Source organism: Propithecus coquereli, unplaced genomic scaffold (assembly GCF_000956105.1).
Source record: "Propithecus coquereli isolate 6110/MARCELLA unplaced genomic scaffold, Pcoq_1.0 Scaffold470, whole genome shotgun sequence".
Lineage (NCBI taxonomy): Eukaryota > Metazoa > Chordata > Mammalia > Primates > Indriidae > Propithecus > Propithecus coquereli.
In genome coordinates, this window is record NW_012150508.1 from 1,417,016 (window position 1) to 1,434,843 (window position 17,828).

The following is a 17,828-nucleotide window of genomic DNA, read 5'->3' on the forward strand; positions in this document are numbered from 1 at the left end:
CAACAGTTTCTACCAAGTGTACTTGGGAGGTGCTTTACTGGTTGATGAAATCTTAGGGAGAGGGAGCATATGGCCATCTGTACACTGTCTGATCTTGTTCTTTTAATCAATTGTCCTCTCTCAATTTGGCAGGTGGAGAAGTAGAATTTGAGACTCAGAGAAGTTTGTTTTGAAAGTTACACTTTAGTGACAAACCTGAGCCTAGACTCTAGTGGGTGAAAGGGCATTTAGAGCTCCAGGTGTCAGACCCTTTGCGTTGTAAATGGGCCAAGTGCCTCACAAAGATATCATGTGACTTGCTCAAGGCCAAACTGCCAGAACTAGAAACTCAGCTCTTCTGACACCTTCTGATGCTCCTTTTAGTGCCTCACAGAATTCTCCTTCCTAATCCTGAGACATTGTGCTATTGGCTTATGAGTATGGTCTTCTGGATTCCAGTCCTGCCTCTGAGCCTCTCTTTCCTCAATTATGAAAGGAGAATCACAGAAGTGGTATCTGCCTCTCAGCCGTCTTGTGAAAACCAAACAAGGCTGGGACTGTGCAAATGCTTTGTGTGACTATAACACACCCTATGGATGTTGGGAAATTATTTTTGAGGTTGTCACTCTCATTGCTGTCCTCTCCAATGGGCCCTATTTTTTTCCTTTTATTTTTGGTTGACACGTAATAATTGTATATATTTATGAGATACAGAATGACATTTTGATACATGTATACAATATGTAATGATCAAATCAGGATAATTAGCATAGCCATCACCTCACATGTTTATCATTTTTTAAAACTTTTTTCTTTTCTCTTTTTTTTTCACTCACCTACTCTCTCCTGTTTAAAATTTCTTTATGGTGGGAACATTCAAAATCCTCTCTTCCAGCTTTTAGAAAATATACATTGAATTATTGTTAACCATAGTTACCCTTTAATGCTGCAGAACAATAGAACTTATTCTCCCTATCAAGCTGTAACTTTGTTTCCATTAACCAACTTCTCCCTATCCTTCCCTCCCCCTCCCCTTCCCTGCCTCTAATAACCACAATTCTACTCCCTACTTCTATGAGCTCATTTTTTTTTCAGCTCGCATTTAGGAGAACACGTGGTATTTATCTTTCTGTACCTGACTTATTTCACTTAACATAATGTCCTCTAGGCTTATCCATGTTGCCGTGACTGACAGGATTTCACTCCCTTTTTTGGGACTGAATAGTATTCCATTGTGTGTAAGTATCACGTTTTCTTTATTCATTCGTTTGTTGATGGACAGTTTGGTTGATTCCATATCTTGGCTATTGTGAGTAATGCAGTAAACACGAGGGTTCAGGTATCTCTTCAGTATACTGATTTCCTTTCCTTTGGATAAATATCTAGTACTGGGATTGCTGGATAGGATGGTAGTTTCATTTGTAGTTTTTCGAGAAACTTTTATGCTGTCTTCCATGATGGCTGTACTAATTTATATTCCCACCAATGGGCTGCATTTGGTACATAGGTGGCTTGGGAGGAAGCCACACTGCTAGAGAAACAATCCTTTAGTGCAGTGGATTTCAACACTGGCTGCACATTGAAATCACCTGGAGAGTTAAAAAACAACCAGTGCCTGGGCATTAACCCCAGATGGATTCAATCAGCATCTCTGGGGGAGGGGCTTTGTTGCCAACATATTTTTAAAACTACCAAGGTGTCCTCATGCAGAGGAAGTTTGAGAGCCACAGCCCCGGTGACCTCACACTCCTGTCTGTTCTGTAGCAGTGCCACTCTCTTGGAACATGAAGATGATGGGAGATTGTGTTTACAGGTAATTTTTCTGTCTATTGAGATTGGAAACCTAAATCCAAACCTCAGTAGGGCCCTGTGTGAGCCTTTTCGCCATACTAATGACAATTCTTTACCTGAGGATGGATTTTGCGGAGAAAACTGAGGCACAGAGAAGTTCAGTTAGTTATTTGTCCACTAGCCAGTAGGTGGCAGAATCAGACTTAGAGTCCGACCCCTGTGCTCTGAGATGGCATCTAGAACATACCTGGTTGGGGGGATATTCCAGGAACCTTCCCTTTCAAGGCACTGAGTCTACTTTGTATTCACAATTTTGTAGTTTTTTTTTTTTTCTAAAAGGCATTTGAAATGGTATAAACTTCAAACCTGTGTTTGCGCATGAGTTTAACTGTAGTGGGTGCTCAGAAAAAATGAGCTACCTTCTCTTCCAGCCTAGTGGGGCCTCAGGAGTGGAAGGAGAAGAAAGACAAGGAAACAGGCAACGTGAGACATGGACCACTCATCCCTGGTGGGGACGTGTTAACTCCCTTCCCGGCCAACCCTCTTCTTAACACGGGTTGTGACTCCCATTCAAGGGGCTCTGCTGAAGCACGGACTGAAGTTCCACTTCCAAGCAGTGCCTTGTGGCTGCCCGAAAGCTTTGCTGAGCTTTGCTGCCTGGCTGGAGCTTAATTTATAGCCAACCAGTGAGTGGAGCTAAAGATTCATGAGACAGCGGCTGGTCCAGCAGCCCTGCTCGGGATTTCCTGCCTGAACATCTCCCCTTGCTGAGCGCCCAGCTCCTTCCTCACCTCGCATAAACAGTCCCGCTGAGGAGCTGTCGCGGCCTGGTGGAGCAGAGGGTCACGCTTCCACGCAGCCTGTTTGCGCTGCAGATCGCCCCCTCTTCCCCACCTTGTTCTCCTTTCACAGCCACGGCCCCTGGCATTCTCAGGGCTAAACCCACGCAGTGTTACCTGGGTTTTTATTAAACTTCCTAGCCTGGAGAGAAACGCAGTTGCAGAGATTCTTTCTGTTATTCTTTGGTTCGAAGAATGAACGCACACAGGTATTTTAACTCCTTAAGCCTAAACGATTTGTTTAAACCAAGGGTCGCAAACTCAAATGCCTACAGGGGCCAGGCAGGGTACATACTGGAGAGGTGAGCTGGGGGAAGGCAGCAAGGACTGATGGGGACTGTGGCAAGCTGGAGAGCACAGGTGCTTTCTCAAGAGGGGACAGCAGCCACCCAGCTGCAGTCCTTGTAGTCTGGGGGGAACGAAGCTTGAGGATTGCTTGATCCTCAGATACTTCAAGAGAAAGTGTAGAACTGGATTTTAAGTGAAATTTCCCAATTTTTAAAGCACTTTCTGAACCAAACAAAATACCTGTCTGCTTGCTTGGTGTGTGGGCTGCCAGCTTGAGAAACCTGGTTTAACCTGTGAGGAGAAGCTTGGTTTAACCTGTCAGAAGTTCTGATTTTGGCTACTTTTTCCCCCACTTCTTCCTGCCACTCTGCCCTACATGATTTCCATGGTAGTGGCTGTTAATTGGGACACCTTGTTGTTGGTCTGAGGAAGAGACTACTTGGAAAATATTTAAACTTTTCTCAGTGAAACATGGGCACAACATTTACTTGTTATTTTGTTATGTCTGTTTATTCATTCAGTTATTTGACACATATTGAAGGGCCATTTTATACACATGTTATATACTCTAGAGGTGCTGGAGTGAGCATGGTGCAGCTCTCAAGGAGCTCAGAGTCTCAGAGGAGAGGTGAGAGACATGTGAACTTGTAATGATTTGGTGTGGTGAGGGCTTTAGCAGCTGCCTAATAGACAGATAAGAATGTGGATAGCAGAATTCTTAGCTTTCCCAAAGGAACCAGAGAAGAGTTCTGGAAGCTGCAGTGAGGAGAGAAGGTGGGATCAGGGAGGAGGGGGACAATGGATTTGCAAAGCTGAGTGAATGGATGAAGTGGATAATGGGATGGGAGGGCCTTCCAGATAAGGGAAGCAGGGTGAATTTGAGTTTAGCGGTACGACAGTGTATGGTGTGTTTGGGGCATGTCAGGAAATCTGTGTGGGGTACCGTCTGAGGTAGCTGCAGAAGATGCTGCGGTTAGTTAGGGAGGTCTGGGCCCCTGCTGGGAATGGGCCCATACACCATCTTAAGAACCCCATCTGGTAATCCCTGGGGAGCTACTGAACTTGTATAAGCAGGGAAGTATCATGGTCATATCTATTTTAGAAAGATCATTCTGGTTCCACTGATAAGCATAGTTTGGAAAGATGGATTGGGAGGATCACAGGCGGCCATAGGAGGGGTGGAGAGTGCAGAAGGAGAAAGGTTGACAAGTTGGGACAGTGGTTCTCAAGCCTGGCCATGACATGTACTTAGTACTAAGACCATCCCAGACAAAGTAAATCAGAATTTCTGGGTCTGAAGTCCCAGCCTTGGAATTAAAATCTCCCTGAGTGGTTGAGCATCACTGAGCTAGGAAACCATTTCCTAGTGAGGGAAATGACTCAGGGGAGAACTGGAGTTGCTGGGGAATCCTGTGACTCAGGGCTGAGAAGACTGTAGCCCTTACCCTGACCCATAGCTCAGTTTCATAGATGAGCGACTGAGGGTCCAGAAGGGCATTTGCTGTTTTAGTCCATTTCGTGCTGCTATAACAGAATACCTGAGACTGGGAGATTTATGAAGAGCAGAAATTTACTTGCTCACAGTTCTGGAGGTTGGGAATCCAAGATCAAGGCTCCAGCATCTGGTGAGGGCTTTCTTGCTACATCTTCACATCGTGGGAGGTGGAAAGGTAAGAGATAACAATCCCACTCCTGAGAGCACTTTTTACAGTGGTGTTAATTCATTCTTGAGGGTAAATCACTCATGACTTAAACACCTCCCAAAAGGACCCATCTCCCAACACTGTTGCATTGGAGACTAGGTTTCCAACATAGAATTTTGGAGTACACGTTCAGACCATAGCAGTCCCGTAAGGAAGCTTTGACCAATTCTGGCAGGAATGTGGAGAAAGGGGAACCCTCATACACTGTTGGTGGGAAGGTAACTTAGTGTAACTTAGTACGACCCCTATGGAAAACAGAATGGAGGTTCCTCAAAAAAACTAAATATAGAGCTACTACATGACTCAGAAATCCCACTGCTAGGTATATATCCAAAAGAAAGGGAATCAGTATATCGAAAAGATATCTGCACTCCCATGTTTATTGTAACACTATTCACGATAGCCAAGATTTGGAGTCAACCTAAGTATCCATCAATGCATGAATGAATAAAGAAAATGTGGTACATATACGCAATGGAATATGGTTAATGAGTATAAAAATATAGTTAGATAATTAGAATGAACAATATTTGATAGCACAACAAAGTGACATAGTCAACAATAAGTTATGGTATAGTTTAAAATAACAAAAAGAGTGGAATTGGAATGTTCCTAACACAAAGAGATGATAAATGCTTGAGGTGATGGATACCCCAATTGTTCTGATTTGATTATTACACATTGTATGCCTGTATTGAAACATCACATGTACCCTATAACCGTATAAATATATACAACTATTGTGTACCCATAATAATTAAAAATTTAAAATTAAAAAAAAATAATACTTGCCTTTGAAAGTTGTGATGAGGGTTAATATTTGTAAAACACCAAGCACAGTACCTGGCACGCTTCTGTAGATAATTAATAAATGCTATTACTCTTCTGATACTTATAAGGGAACAACTCTCGGTATCATCTGTGGTTTCTGGTCTATTCTGCTAAGAAGACTCAAGTAATAAATGGTCAGTTGCAGGAAGCAGGTATTGTCCAAAAGGGTTCTTACGGGAGCTTTATTATGAGCAGAGATTAAATGGAAGGAATGGATTAGATTAAAATCCCTTCCATAACTGACCCCCTACATTTATTTTTTAAAATTATGTGCTCCCCATCACTATACTATGCTGCCTCCCCATGCACAATTGCTTCTGTTTTTTTTAAAAATAACTTTTTATTTTGAAATAGTTTAAGACTCATAAGAAGTTGCAAGAATAGTACAGAGAGTTTTCGTGTACATTTTACCCAGCTTCCCCCAGTGAAAATACTTTTTATAACCATAGTTCTGTTCTTTTTTTTTATAGAGTTATACTCACACTGCAGTTTATTACTCTTCTCACTTAACATAACAGCATACACTCTTTCATTTATCATAAATCCATGGTAAACACGTATTTTAAAGTCTTGAGATTTCATGCTATAAATGAAGCAATTTCCTTACTATTGGACTGGCAATGGTATTCCAGTTGTATCAGTTGTGTTTACTGCTTTGTTATTATAGTACTGATGGTGGACATCTTTGTGTATAAGGCTATTTCCATATTAAGGATTATTTGATTAGAATAGATTACTGAAGGTGAAATTGCTGGGTCAGAGGATCCGAATGGGTGAAAGTCTTTTGGTACACATGTTTATGGGCAGTTGCTGAAGGAGAGCTGCTTGGAATGAACTGGAGGAGCAGGTGCTCCGGAAGTTGAGAGTGGGACTCCAGGGAGGGCCTTGAACTGAGAAGGCTCTGACTGCTGCAGCAAGTGACTGCAGCTGAAGCTTAGCTGGAGCCTGAGCAGCAGCTCCCTACTGAGACTCAGTCACGCAAAGCACCTCCTCTGCTCCTGGCTCAGAATCCCAGGGCCCCTGAGGCTCTGCTGTTCGTGATGAGGCTGCCTGCTCAGTGCCACTGCTGAGACTCCTCTCTAATCTACTGTGCCCAAGCTCTGGGCTCTTTTTTCTTCCCCGTTTCAGGCCATTTCACTGAAGTCTGAGTAAATGATTGATCACTTTAAAGCAAAGAACAAATAGACTTGCTGGGCAATCAGACCTTCTTCCAGCCAGCATGCATTTGTGCACCCAGTGGTGGATGCAATGTCATCAGCATACAATGGTTGGTATTTTCTGTGCTGTGACAGGCAGAACAATCCTAGTGGTTTATCAGAGCTGCAGTTAAAGGCTGAACAGGAGTACTCTCAGGGTATGGACTGGACGTTTGGTTCTTTCTCTAAGGCTAAGACTTCCCATACAGGCAGAGTGGTGGCTATAGGCACTGATGTGGGGGAAGCAGAGTGTGGACTGAATTGGTGGCTAATTCCCCCAGTATGGGTTAGAACCTGGCACTTGTTTCCTGTACTGAAAAATGATAACAATCTCTTACCCATGAATAGTGATTAATTGCAAATTACCACCAGCACCACCCACTATGTGTACACCCACTAGGTGCCGGGCACAGTGATTGGTGTTTTACACACATTAGCTCATTTAATTGTTCATCAATATTAAAAATTTCCACCATTATTTCTCTTTTATTTAAAAAACTGTGGCTGTTTTTACATTTTATACTTTTTTTAAAATTTCAAAATATTAAGGGGGTACAAATGTTTTCGTTACATGGATACCTTATGTAATGCTTAAGTCAGGGCTTTTAGTGTGCGCATCACCAGAATAGTGTTCATTGCACCTAAAAGGTAAGTTTTTACCCCTCACTCCCCTCTCACCCTCCCCTCTTCTTGGTTTCCAATATCCTTTACATCTCTTTGTGCCCATGTGTGCCTATCGTTTAGTTCCCAATTATTAGTGAGTACACGTGGTGTGTGTACATTCCTGAGATACTTCACTGAGCATAATGGTCTCCAGTTCCATCCAAGTTGCTGCAAATGACATCATTTCTTTTTGTGGCTGAGTAGTATTCCATGGTGTGTGTATATAAAACTTTGTCTTTATCCACTCATGAACTGATGGGCACTTAGGTGGATTATACATCTTTGCAATTGTGAATTGTGCTGTGATAAACATTCAAGTGCAGGTGTCTTTTTCATAAAGTGACTTATTTTCCTTTGAGTAGATACCCAGTAGTGGGATTGCTGGACTATATGGTAAGTCTTTGTTTAGTTCTTTGAGGAATCTCCATACTGTTTTCCATAGAAGTTGTACTAATTTGCAGTCCCACCAACAGTATATAAGTATCCCTTTCTATTTGCGGCTTTCCATCCTCTCCTTGAGAGTGGTGTGCATGGGCTACTTCTAATCCTCCGTCTTGCCTCTGTCCCCTGTTTCTCTCTATTTTGTGGGGAGAAATATGAGGCTCAGAGAGGATTACAGATAGGTCTACCTGTGTTCTTGCCCTTGCTGCCTTAAGTTTGTCATTGCCTATTATAGGCTGATTGTTGCATGAATGCTCTTAAAAAAAAATCCAAAGTGTTTTCCATCAAAAGCTGGTGATCAAAATCCACATTCCTTCTTTTTCTTGAGTATACTGCTAGACTACATTTCCCAGCCTTCCTTGCAGTTAAATGTGGCCATGTGACTGAGTTCTAGCTATCCAACGGAAGATGAGCAGAAGTGATGCATATGACTTCCAGGTGCTCTTGTTCTTGTAGCTCATTGTGATGGAGAGTTTCCCTGGGATGACAGAACCCACATGTGAAAGATGGCAGAGTCTCCATCAGTGCTGTGCAGAGCAGGAATACACCCCCTCATCCACCCTACAATTTGGTATTCACCTGCCAATACTGTTATGTAAACAACATGTAAACTTCTACTCTATTTAACCATGTATTTTGGATTTATTTATTTACTTAACAGATATTAGGTTGCCCAATAATATAGAATGCCAACTCTTATCTTAACAATTCAGGAGGATCCAGCAGGGCTGTATCAACTACAGGTTGGGAGTAGGTCAAAGGGATTTGCAGCTGGAAGCAAGTCACTTCCTCAGGGCTGTATACACAGCAAGGGGTGGGTGTCCTCCCTTGGGTGTCCTTAATGGAGTTCCAAGGCACTGCAAAGCTTGATGAACTCCAAGTTCAGAGTAAGTGGATGAAGTTCCTGCACTTTTGTTCAGAGATTGGCCTATCTTTATCTCACATAAGAAAATATCCTAGCAATAATAACAGTGAGATTTCTATTCCCATTTAAGGAATAATCAACTTTGTTTAGTGGTGCGTGGTGGCTGGAACTGAGGTTATATTAGGTCAGGATAATCACAGGATTCTATTTAACTTAGGGCCAGAGGATCCTAGGACTTAGTCTGACTCTGTCTTTTGAAAAACTTTCTGGGGTATTGAAATGGTGTCAGGAGGTAATTTGGTGTCTTTGTGAATCCTGTTGGTTGTATGGTGTCCAGTAGATTAAGAGGTCTACCTACAAGGGGTTGGTTTTGATGAGCTCATGGGTTGGAATCATACAGTTGAGTTTGGTGAAGACTTTCCTGTGAGGCAGCTAAGGCTTCAGCCAGGTGCCTGGCTGGAATTCTTTATGTACACCTTAGCAGAATGGCTAATAGTTGGGGCACTTTGTACCATATAAAGTAGGAAGGAGATGGAAGGAAGACCACTTCTTTCCTTTGTTCCTGCTTGTCCTTTGGTGTTCAAGATGTTGTTGGCGGGTGTGGTGATGGTGATGTGATGGATGATGCCGTAAGGAGAGGATCAGAGGCTAATTAGATGTGAAAATATTTGAAGCAGTTTTTTTGAGTTCACCATGATAATTAAATGATTTCAGTTTTCAATGTCCATAATTATACCCAGTTTTTTTCAGGAGTCTGCTTGAATTTCATTGTCACTTCTAAGTATTTCCTGATAGTATCCCTCTTCCTCAACCCCCACAGGCAGTTGGTCATGTCCTCCTGTGTGCTTGCATTATGCTAAGTAAACACATCTATTATAACACTTACTGTAGCAAATTAATTAATTATTCAATTCATCTATTGACTTGCCAAAAGTTTACTGAATACCTACTGCAGAGGATATAGGAATATAATAATGCATCAGATACAAGTAGCTCACAGGCTGGCAAAGGAGACTCAGAAGGGAATCAACAATGGTGGGGCAGGGTGACGGGTGTTATGACTGAAGTATGCAGAGAGTGGATTGAGAGTTAGTAGGAGATGCATCTAAATCACACAGCAGGTGGTTTCTGGGAGAGTAATGACCCCAGATACAGCTGAAGTAGGTCTATAAGGAGAATTGGAAGATGAATAGGCAGACAGAGGGGAGCTGTTTAAGGCGAGGGAATAGCATGGGCAGAGACTTGGAGGAGGGAAAGAGCAAGATGCATTTCAAACACCATTAAGTGATTTTTGTGGGGGATGAGTGTGGGGGAAATGTAGGCAACACTTGGTTATGATTGGGTTTTCTTTTCTGTTTTTTATTGCTAGTTTTTGAGTTCTGGGATCATGCTTTACCCATCCTTATATACAGAATCTGGAATGCCAAGGGCTCCAGTAAGTTTTTGTTGACTGTGTCAGAGTTGGCCAATATCAAGGCACTGACACATATGCTGGTCTCAACCCTCAAAGCTGCTGGTCTCATGGTTCAGCCTTGTAGGCCCTCAAGATAGGAAGGAAGGGCACGAATCCTCCAGCCAAGAATCAGCTGGAAGCTGCTTTGCTCATGACAAGAAAAGGAGCACTAAATATTTAAAGCTTAAAAGTTAAATATTATGATAAAAGTAATTTAATATAAATGGCTTTTGGCAAATCCTTATCCATATTTTATGACTGAAAATAAACATTAGAAGTCAGATATCTGATTTTTAATGTTTGTGAGCAATTAATTTTTATGATTATGTACTCTCAATTTCCCTTTATTTTTCTCCTCAGCAGACCTCAGGTCCATCAGGGAAAGTGAAGAGCTAGACATCAGATGTCACTGTGGACAGAAAGAGACACAGACCCCTGAGTTGAGGTTTCCAAATGACAAGTTAATAGACATTTGGAAGTTGGTAAGTGGTATATAAGCAGGATGCTGTAAATCTCTCAAGTAGAATATTGACTTGGAAACATGATACCTTCATTCCCCCACTGAATAGTTCCATAGAGTTAGGTGTTGTCTCCTCTGTAATTCCATAGTGCCTTTTATATTCCCTTATAGCGATTATAATTATGCTGACTCTCATTTATTGAGTATGTACTATGTACCAGATACCACACTGAAATTATACTATTATACTAACTGTGGAAAATTGATTTCATTATCCATTGTTCAGATAAAGGAACTAAGATGAAAGAATGAAGTTGCTCAAGTTCATGTAAAGTTTTGTTGTTTTTGTCTCTTTGGATTGTGAGTTCTCTATAGACAAAGGTCTCATCACATCTTCCCCAGTAACACAATGAAGGGGATTAAGGTACTCAGTGGGTTCTCAGTAAATGTTGAATGAAGATAAGAACCAGTGCTATGAAATTATTATTATAGTAAGTACTCGCCATCTCACAAAGATCTTTTAAAGAAAAATTCCTTCTGGAATTGAAGAGAGGTTGATGTTTCTCTAATGCAAAGGTCCTCAACTGTACATATACTCTTGGTGCTTTGCAAGGGATTTGGAGGGCAAAAGTGACCTTGTATCTTCCTCTCCTGTATCCTTCAGGTTTCACAGTAATCCAAGGGTAGGGGTGGGGAAAAGGAGGCTGATTGTTTTTTGATTTTTGATCTTCACTCTCCTTTTCATGCTGACAAGGGTCATCTTTTGGTAATTTGGAAGCCCCAGCTTTGGCCGTGATGGAGGCAAGGGCTATAGAATTGCATTGTTCTCTAACCCTTGCACTATATGCTATGGGAAATTATCCTTGGTATTTCACACCTGCATCTTTTTTACCCTCTCAATAAATATATTATGAATTGATGTATAATATAAGCAAAGTTATACAAATATAGCTAATTCTCCTAAATGAGTCCCTGGGGTCACACAGACAATTTGCCCTTTGCAGCTTTCTACTGTGTGCCCCGGTCACCTGATAGGAGAGCTCAGTACGGGCCAAAGTGGCTCTTGTGTAGGTTTCACTCAATGCCAGAGCACAACCAAAATTCCCAAATTATATGTCATATTCCAGTGGGAGGCCATACCATCCAGCTCAATGGACACTGACTACTTATTTTGAGCCAAGCTCTGTGCTAGGTGCTGGGAGTCCTTGGCCAAGATTTGCAGGCACCCATGTTGAGATGGCTGTGGCAGATAGAGAACAAAGCAGGTAGAAGGAGATGCAATGCTTTTGAGGACTAATGGCTCTTAGTAGAGAAAATATGGGGGAGAGGAGGGCTGGGGTGGGCAAAAAGCTATTTACAAGAGGAACCTGGAATTCCAAGAGGCTAAATAACTCATCCAAAGTCACACAGCTGGTAAGGGGCAGGACAAGGATTAAAACCTTGGTTTCTCTAAGAGATGGTGTTGCAACTGCTTAGTGATGAAGAGCATGGGCTGTGGAATGATAAGGCCTGGGTGTGAATTCTGATCTATCTTATTGGCTATGTTATGTAGCTTCTCTGAGCCAGAGTTTTCTCAGCCTGTCTTGATGCTGCTACTTCAGAGTAGTGAAATACTCTGGCATCTGGTGAGCACCAACTGAATGGTAGCTATTAGCTGCTGGAATGCATTTCTTTGTCAAAGTCTAACATAAGAGTGAGACTGGGAAGCAGGAGGTTCTAAAGGTAGGCTGTGATAGATAAGACAGTTGGGCCTGTGGTTCTCAAACCTAGCTGCCCATTCACTACTTGAAGAGACTTAAAAGCATAATGATCTCTGAACTCTATACCCGGAGATTCTTAGCTCTGCAACTTTTCTTAAAAAAAAAGCTGCTGGTGATTCTAACCATACAACTAGATTGAGAATCACTGGCTTGGGCAATCCTAGGAGGCAGATGGGTTTGATGATAAACCATTGTCCCATCCCTACCTCTGCTTCTCAATGTTAACTGGGATCCTGGCCAGCGGGTCACTAGCGAGTGTCTGGCAATGGCTACTGCACACTAATATTGATCACTCCAGAGTGCTGTCAGCGGGCTCAGGGTACTAACTAATGTGGCAGCCATGAACTCTGTCCTGAAGGGACACGATCAAAGTGACATTGCTGAGATCAGGCCCAAGGTTGATGTGTGGTGTTGAGAGGTAACAAATCTAATAACAGGACAGAAGGGAATGGCAAAGCAGTGGTACTTACAGGACCCTCCGTGCGTGTATATAAACCCTGGGCTTCCTTGGCCTCTTCTCAGCTGCCCAGCCAGGGCTAATTTCTCCAGAACAGCAATCCCCAGCTATTACGTCACAACACGCTTGTGTGTCCTAATAAACATAATACATGCTTTGTTGCCATAATGGAGCACACAAACTTGTAAATGATTTATTTAAAAATTTAATAAAAATAGATATTAGAATGCAATGATGTTATCTCTATTTTTCCTCTTTGGCTTTGCAACCAGCCAAGGACAAGCAGGAATCATCATCTCTTGCTTGGATAGCAGCAATGGCCCCTTCCTGCCCTCTCACATCTATTCTTGCCCCTCGGTTCCTTCTCTACCCAGCAGCCAGAGTAATTTTCTTTAACATGTAAATCGGATCATGTCATTCTCCTGCTAAAATCTGCTGGTGCCTTCCTATTGTACTCAAAATAAAATGCAGACCCTTCCCCCATCCTCACAGCAAATACAGATTTCTTTCCACCAACAACTTTTTCTCTCCCTGTGGACCACTACCCTGAGCTCTGGAAAGTGTTGAGCTCTTTCCCACCTCAGGGAGTTTCCATTTTCTGTTCCTTCTGCCTAGAATTCCTTTCTCTTTGTGAGATGGGTTCTCGAATATTACCTTATGGGAGAGGACTTCCCTGACCACCTGGGCTGAAGTGGCTTCCCCCTTGTGCTGCCCCTGGATCAGTTTCTGTCATATCACCCTGCTGGCTTTTGCCATTGCAATAAACACCCTTGTTAATGATTAAATCTCTCTTTTTATTTGTAGATCAATGTACAGCAGCTATTTTTTCACTTGTGTAATGGAACCACCATAAGGCAGAGGCCTTGTCTGACTTACTTACCATTTTATTGCCAGCATAGTACCTGACATGCAGTAAACAGTTGATAAATATTTGTTGAAAGAAAGAATAAATAGTTCAATAATTCTGTCACTCTTACTTGCACATTTTGAAATACTTTCTAGAGAGGGAAAGAAAGGATGGAATGGCAACTGGCTTGCTGTTAAGTTGCACATAAACCGTGTCAGCCTGTGGGAGCAATCATTCATTCAGACAGCAGGGACATATTGAGTATTTGCACTATCCAGGCACTGTTCTAGGCACTGAAGACACAGTTATACACAAGGCACCAAGTTCTCCTGCTCTTATGAAGCTTATAGAAAATATTAGCAAATGAGCAAACAACATTGTTCCAGCAGGTGATGAGTTCTATGAAGATCTTGTTCATGACAGGATGATGAGGTCAAGAATGATGGTGGCTACTGGAGAAAGGGTGGTCAGGGAAGGCGTCACTGAAGAGGGGGCATTTACAGAAGACCCCAGGGAGTATGCCTCCTAGAAGGGTCTTGTGTATATGAAAGAAAAAACTTTCAAAGTCACTGCTCTAAGAGATACTACTCAAGTTTTAATTAGCATCCACTTGAGTCGGATGCTATTTTGTTCCCTAATAATGATTAGTACTGTCTTGGGTAATTAACAGCTCTTAGATTTGGAGGGGGAAATAACTTAATTACCTGTCTGACCTTGATTTTTTGTAAGTGTTGAGGCAAAAAGAATGAAAGGGATCGGGATCTAGTGGGGGAGTGGAGGCAGATGTAGGCCAAGCTCCATCTGGCTACCAGGGATCCACTGGGCAAATGGGGAGTGGATTTCCCGCAGGGAGCTAAGATTCCAGTGACTGGGCTTGCTGGTTCTTTTGTACTACATGTCATGGTCAGATAGCTGCTCCTGTGCTATTTCTGGTGTGATCTGGCCCAAGACATCCGCATACCACCACTGACTTTGCTTGGTTGCCTTATGCCCACCCATTTTTCTTGAGACTGGAATTGAAAGCTCTCTGTCCCTAATTCCTTCCCCACTTTAGCCACCCTGGCTTGGTCACAACCCAAAGCTGAGAGGTCCCCTCCTAATAGAAGTGGCAAACTCTCTTCATGCCCCTCATTTCCTCTGCATCATATCAGTCTCTCCCAAAGCCGCAGACAGGCAGACTCTGGAAAGTTGCAAATGAAAGTGATTGGATTTTTTTTCAAAGTTAGGCAAAGTAGTGTGTGTCTTTAATTTTCTTCTCTCTGTCTCCACATCCTCCTCATCTTCCTCCCCTTTTCTTCTCCTTCCATTCAAGTCTGCTTTGGATTAGAGTTTCAGATTAACTTTCAATTCTCTTTTAGCAGATTTTTAATTATCGCGGAGCCACACTGAGAGGAGGTTGGTTCAGAGGCTCCGGGCAGCTTTGGTCACATCTCCAGATCACGTAGGTATAATCTCTATGGCAACTGACCCATGTTGGGTAGGAACAAATAAGCACAGAACTAAAGGTTAATTGCTGTTTCATTTCTGCTTTTTTCCCTTTGCAATTCCAGCATTGTGGATGGAGGTTCTAATTAAGATTAAATTATCAGCAGATTGAACATCTTCTTTAAAATTTCAGCAGTTGAAAAATTACTCTGGCTGCCTTGAAAAGGGAAAGCAATAGATGGTTTCCATTGGCCTTGATGGCTCCTTTTCCCACCTCTAGGGAAAATACAGACAGCTCAGACGATCCGGCCAAATGGCCTGGATCTTTGCAGCACCAAGAAACAGCATGCACCTTCATTTTCACTTTACTTTGACATTAATAATGTCACTGGTATTACTGACTGTATTAGGAATTTACTTTGTGCCAGGCACACTGCTAAGCACATATGTACCTGACCTTACTTAAACTATGAAGCAATGCCACAAGTTAGAGATTCTTAACCCCATTTTACAGATGAGAAAACAGCATCAGAGATATCAAATATCTTTCCCAAGATTATGTAGCTAGTAAGTTGCAGAGGTGGGTTTTGAACTTAACTCATTTGATTCTAAAGTTCTTAATCATAGCCAGATTCCAAGATTGCCCTTGGGGCTCTGAGGGTGTTAAAGAGACTGGGAGATTGGTACAGAAAGCTTTCCTTGTTAATGGTTTCAAATCAAATATACTCAGGGATTTGGCTAACCTCATTCTCTTCCCGGTGTTCCTGAAATAATTATAGAAGTAGAGTATCATGGTACACATTAAGTATTTTATTAGTTTCTCTTTTCTTAGAATGAAAAAAAAATCAATAGAAGGTCTTCATTCATTCCCCTCAAATACAGTGCAATTGGGTTCATTTCTTGCCTTTGCTCAAGTCTTCTCCCTTCCTGGAATTCTCCTTCCCTTTCTATATCTACCATTAATGTTTCTTATCGTTTAAAGTCCAGCTGAAGACACAACATCCTTTATGAAACGTATTTTCTGTGATAAGTATGGTTCACATTTTCTCTTTGATCATGAATTCCTATAAACATTCATTTTATGCGGTTAACAATTTAGACTCTGACTCTCATTTCCTGGATTTGAATTCCAGTTCCACCATTGAAAACTTCAATGTTCTTGAGCAAATTACTTTTCTGTGCTCAGTTTCCTCACCTGTAAACTGTGGATCATACTAGAACCTACATTTTAGAGGGTTCTTGTGAGGATTAAATGAGTTTCCACAGGTAAAATACTTGGAAGGATACAGAGCTGATGCTAAGTGCTTGCTGTTATGTCCTGTCTTGCTTATTGGCTCTATCGTTCAGGACAGAAATTTAACTCAAGCAAACTTAAGCCTAACAAGGGAATCTATTGGCCCTTTAACTGGGAAGTCCAATGACACCCCTAACATTGGCACCACTTGATCTGGGGACTCAACAGTCCCACTGAGCAATACTTTTTCTCTGTGCTGGCTTGACCTCAGGCAGGTGCTCAATTTGGGGTGCTCCCTACAGCACTAGGTTTGTATTTTTCTCACTTAGTGACTCTAGAAGTTAGGCAGCATTTCTTTCCTGTAGCTTCAGCAAAAATTCTGGGGCTGACTTTAAATTAGCCCAGCTCAGATCACTGAAGCAGTGGTTGTAGTCAGGGGAATTAAGTAACCTCACTGGCCAGACCCTGGAGACAGAGGGTAGAGTTAGTCCTATTCAAATCATGTGGCTTGGGGGTTCCCCAAAGAGGAATCAGGTCATATATCTACCTCAATGTTTGCCATTGCACTTTTATGGTAAGCTCTTATTGGGAGAATAGCGATGAACTCTCCTGTTTTGTACTTAACATTGGGCAGAAGCTCAAAAAAAAACCAACTTCCTGGTTGATGGACTTAGGTGTGGTAAGCCTAGAAACCTAGACCCATTCAAAGATCCCATGGGAAATTAGCACTTGGGGAGGGAGTGGGTAAGGGTAGAAGAAAATGGGAGAGGTGTCCACCAGCATTTGTAATGTTTTATTTCTTGGCAAAAGGATATGAAATATGGAAGGATGTTTATATTGGTTAAATCTGGGAGATAGGGACTTGAGTTTTTTAATAGTCTTTGTTTTTTCTGCATGTTTGATATATTTTATTAAAAATCAACATGACAACAACAGTAACAACAAAACAAAGTACAAAACAGTAGCTACTCAGCCAGGCAGTTTTTTTCCTTCTGGGTCTCTTAAATACCAAAAGACAGCAGCTCAGCTATCACGGAATCCCTGGTGGTTTCCTGACAAATGTCATTTATGAAAGTTAGCACTTTCTGCTATCTCATCTGAGGAGAAACATAAAGTTCAGAGTCATCTTAAAGGAAAGTTCTACAGCTTCTGATACTGATAGAAAGAGCTATACCTAAAAACTGTTATGAAAAATAACAATGTCAATATTATAATCACAATGATCATAGTAATAATAGTTATCTCTTACTGAGAGCTACTTCTCAGGTACTGCACTGAGCACTTCATATACATTATCCCATGAAATTCTCACAACAACCCTCTGAAGTGGGCAGTTTTATTATTCCTACATTATAGACGGGAAAGTAGAGGTTCAGTCTGGTTAAGTGACAATCCAAGGTCACAGAACTATAATTTGTGGAACTTGGTCTCAAACCCAGGTCTGTCTGGTTCCAAAGGCCAGTCTTGCCTACACTTTAAGTTCTCTTTTATTTACCCAGGAGTAGATCTGGGTACCAAGAGGCTTTGGCAGCTATTATTTCCCTCCCCAAGGAGTATCATTAAGAAGATAGTAATAGGTTATGAAATCCAAATGCC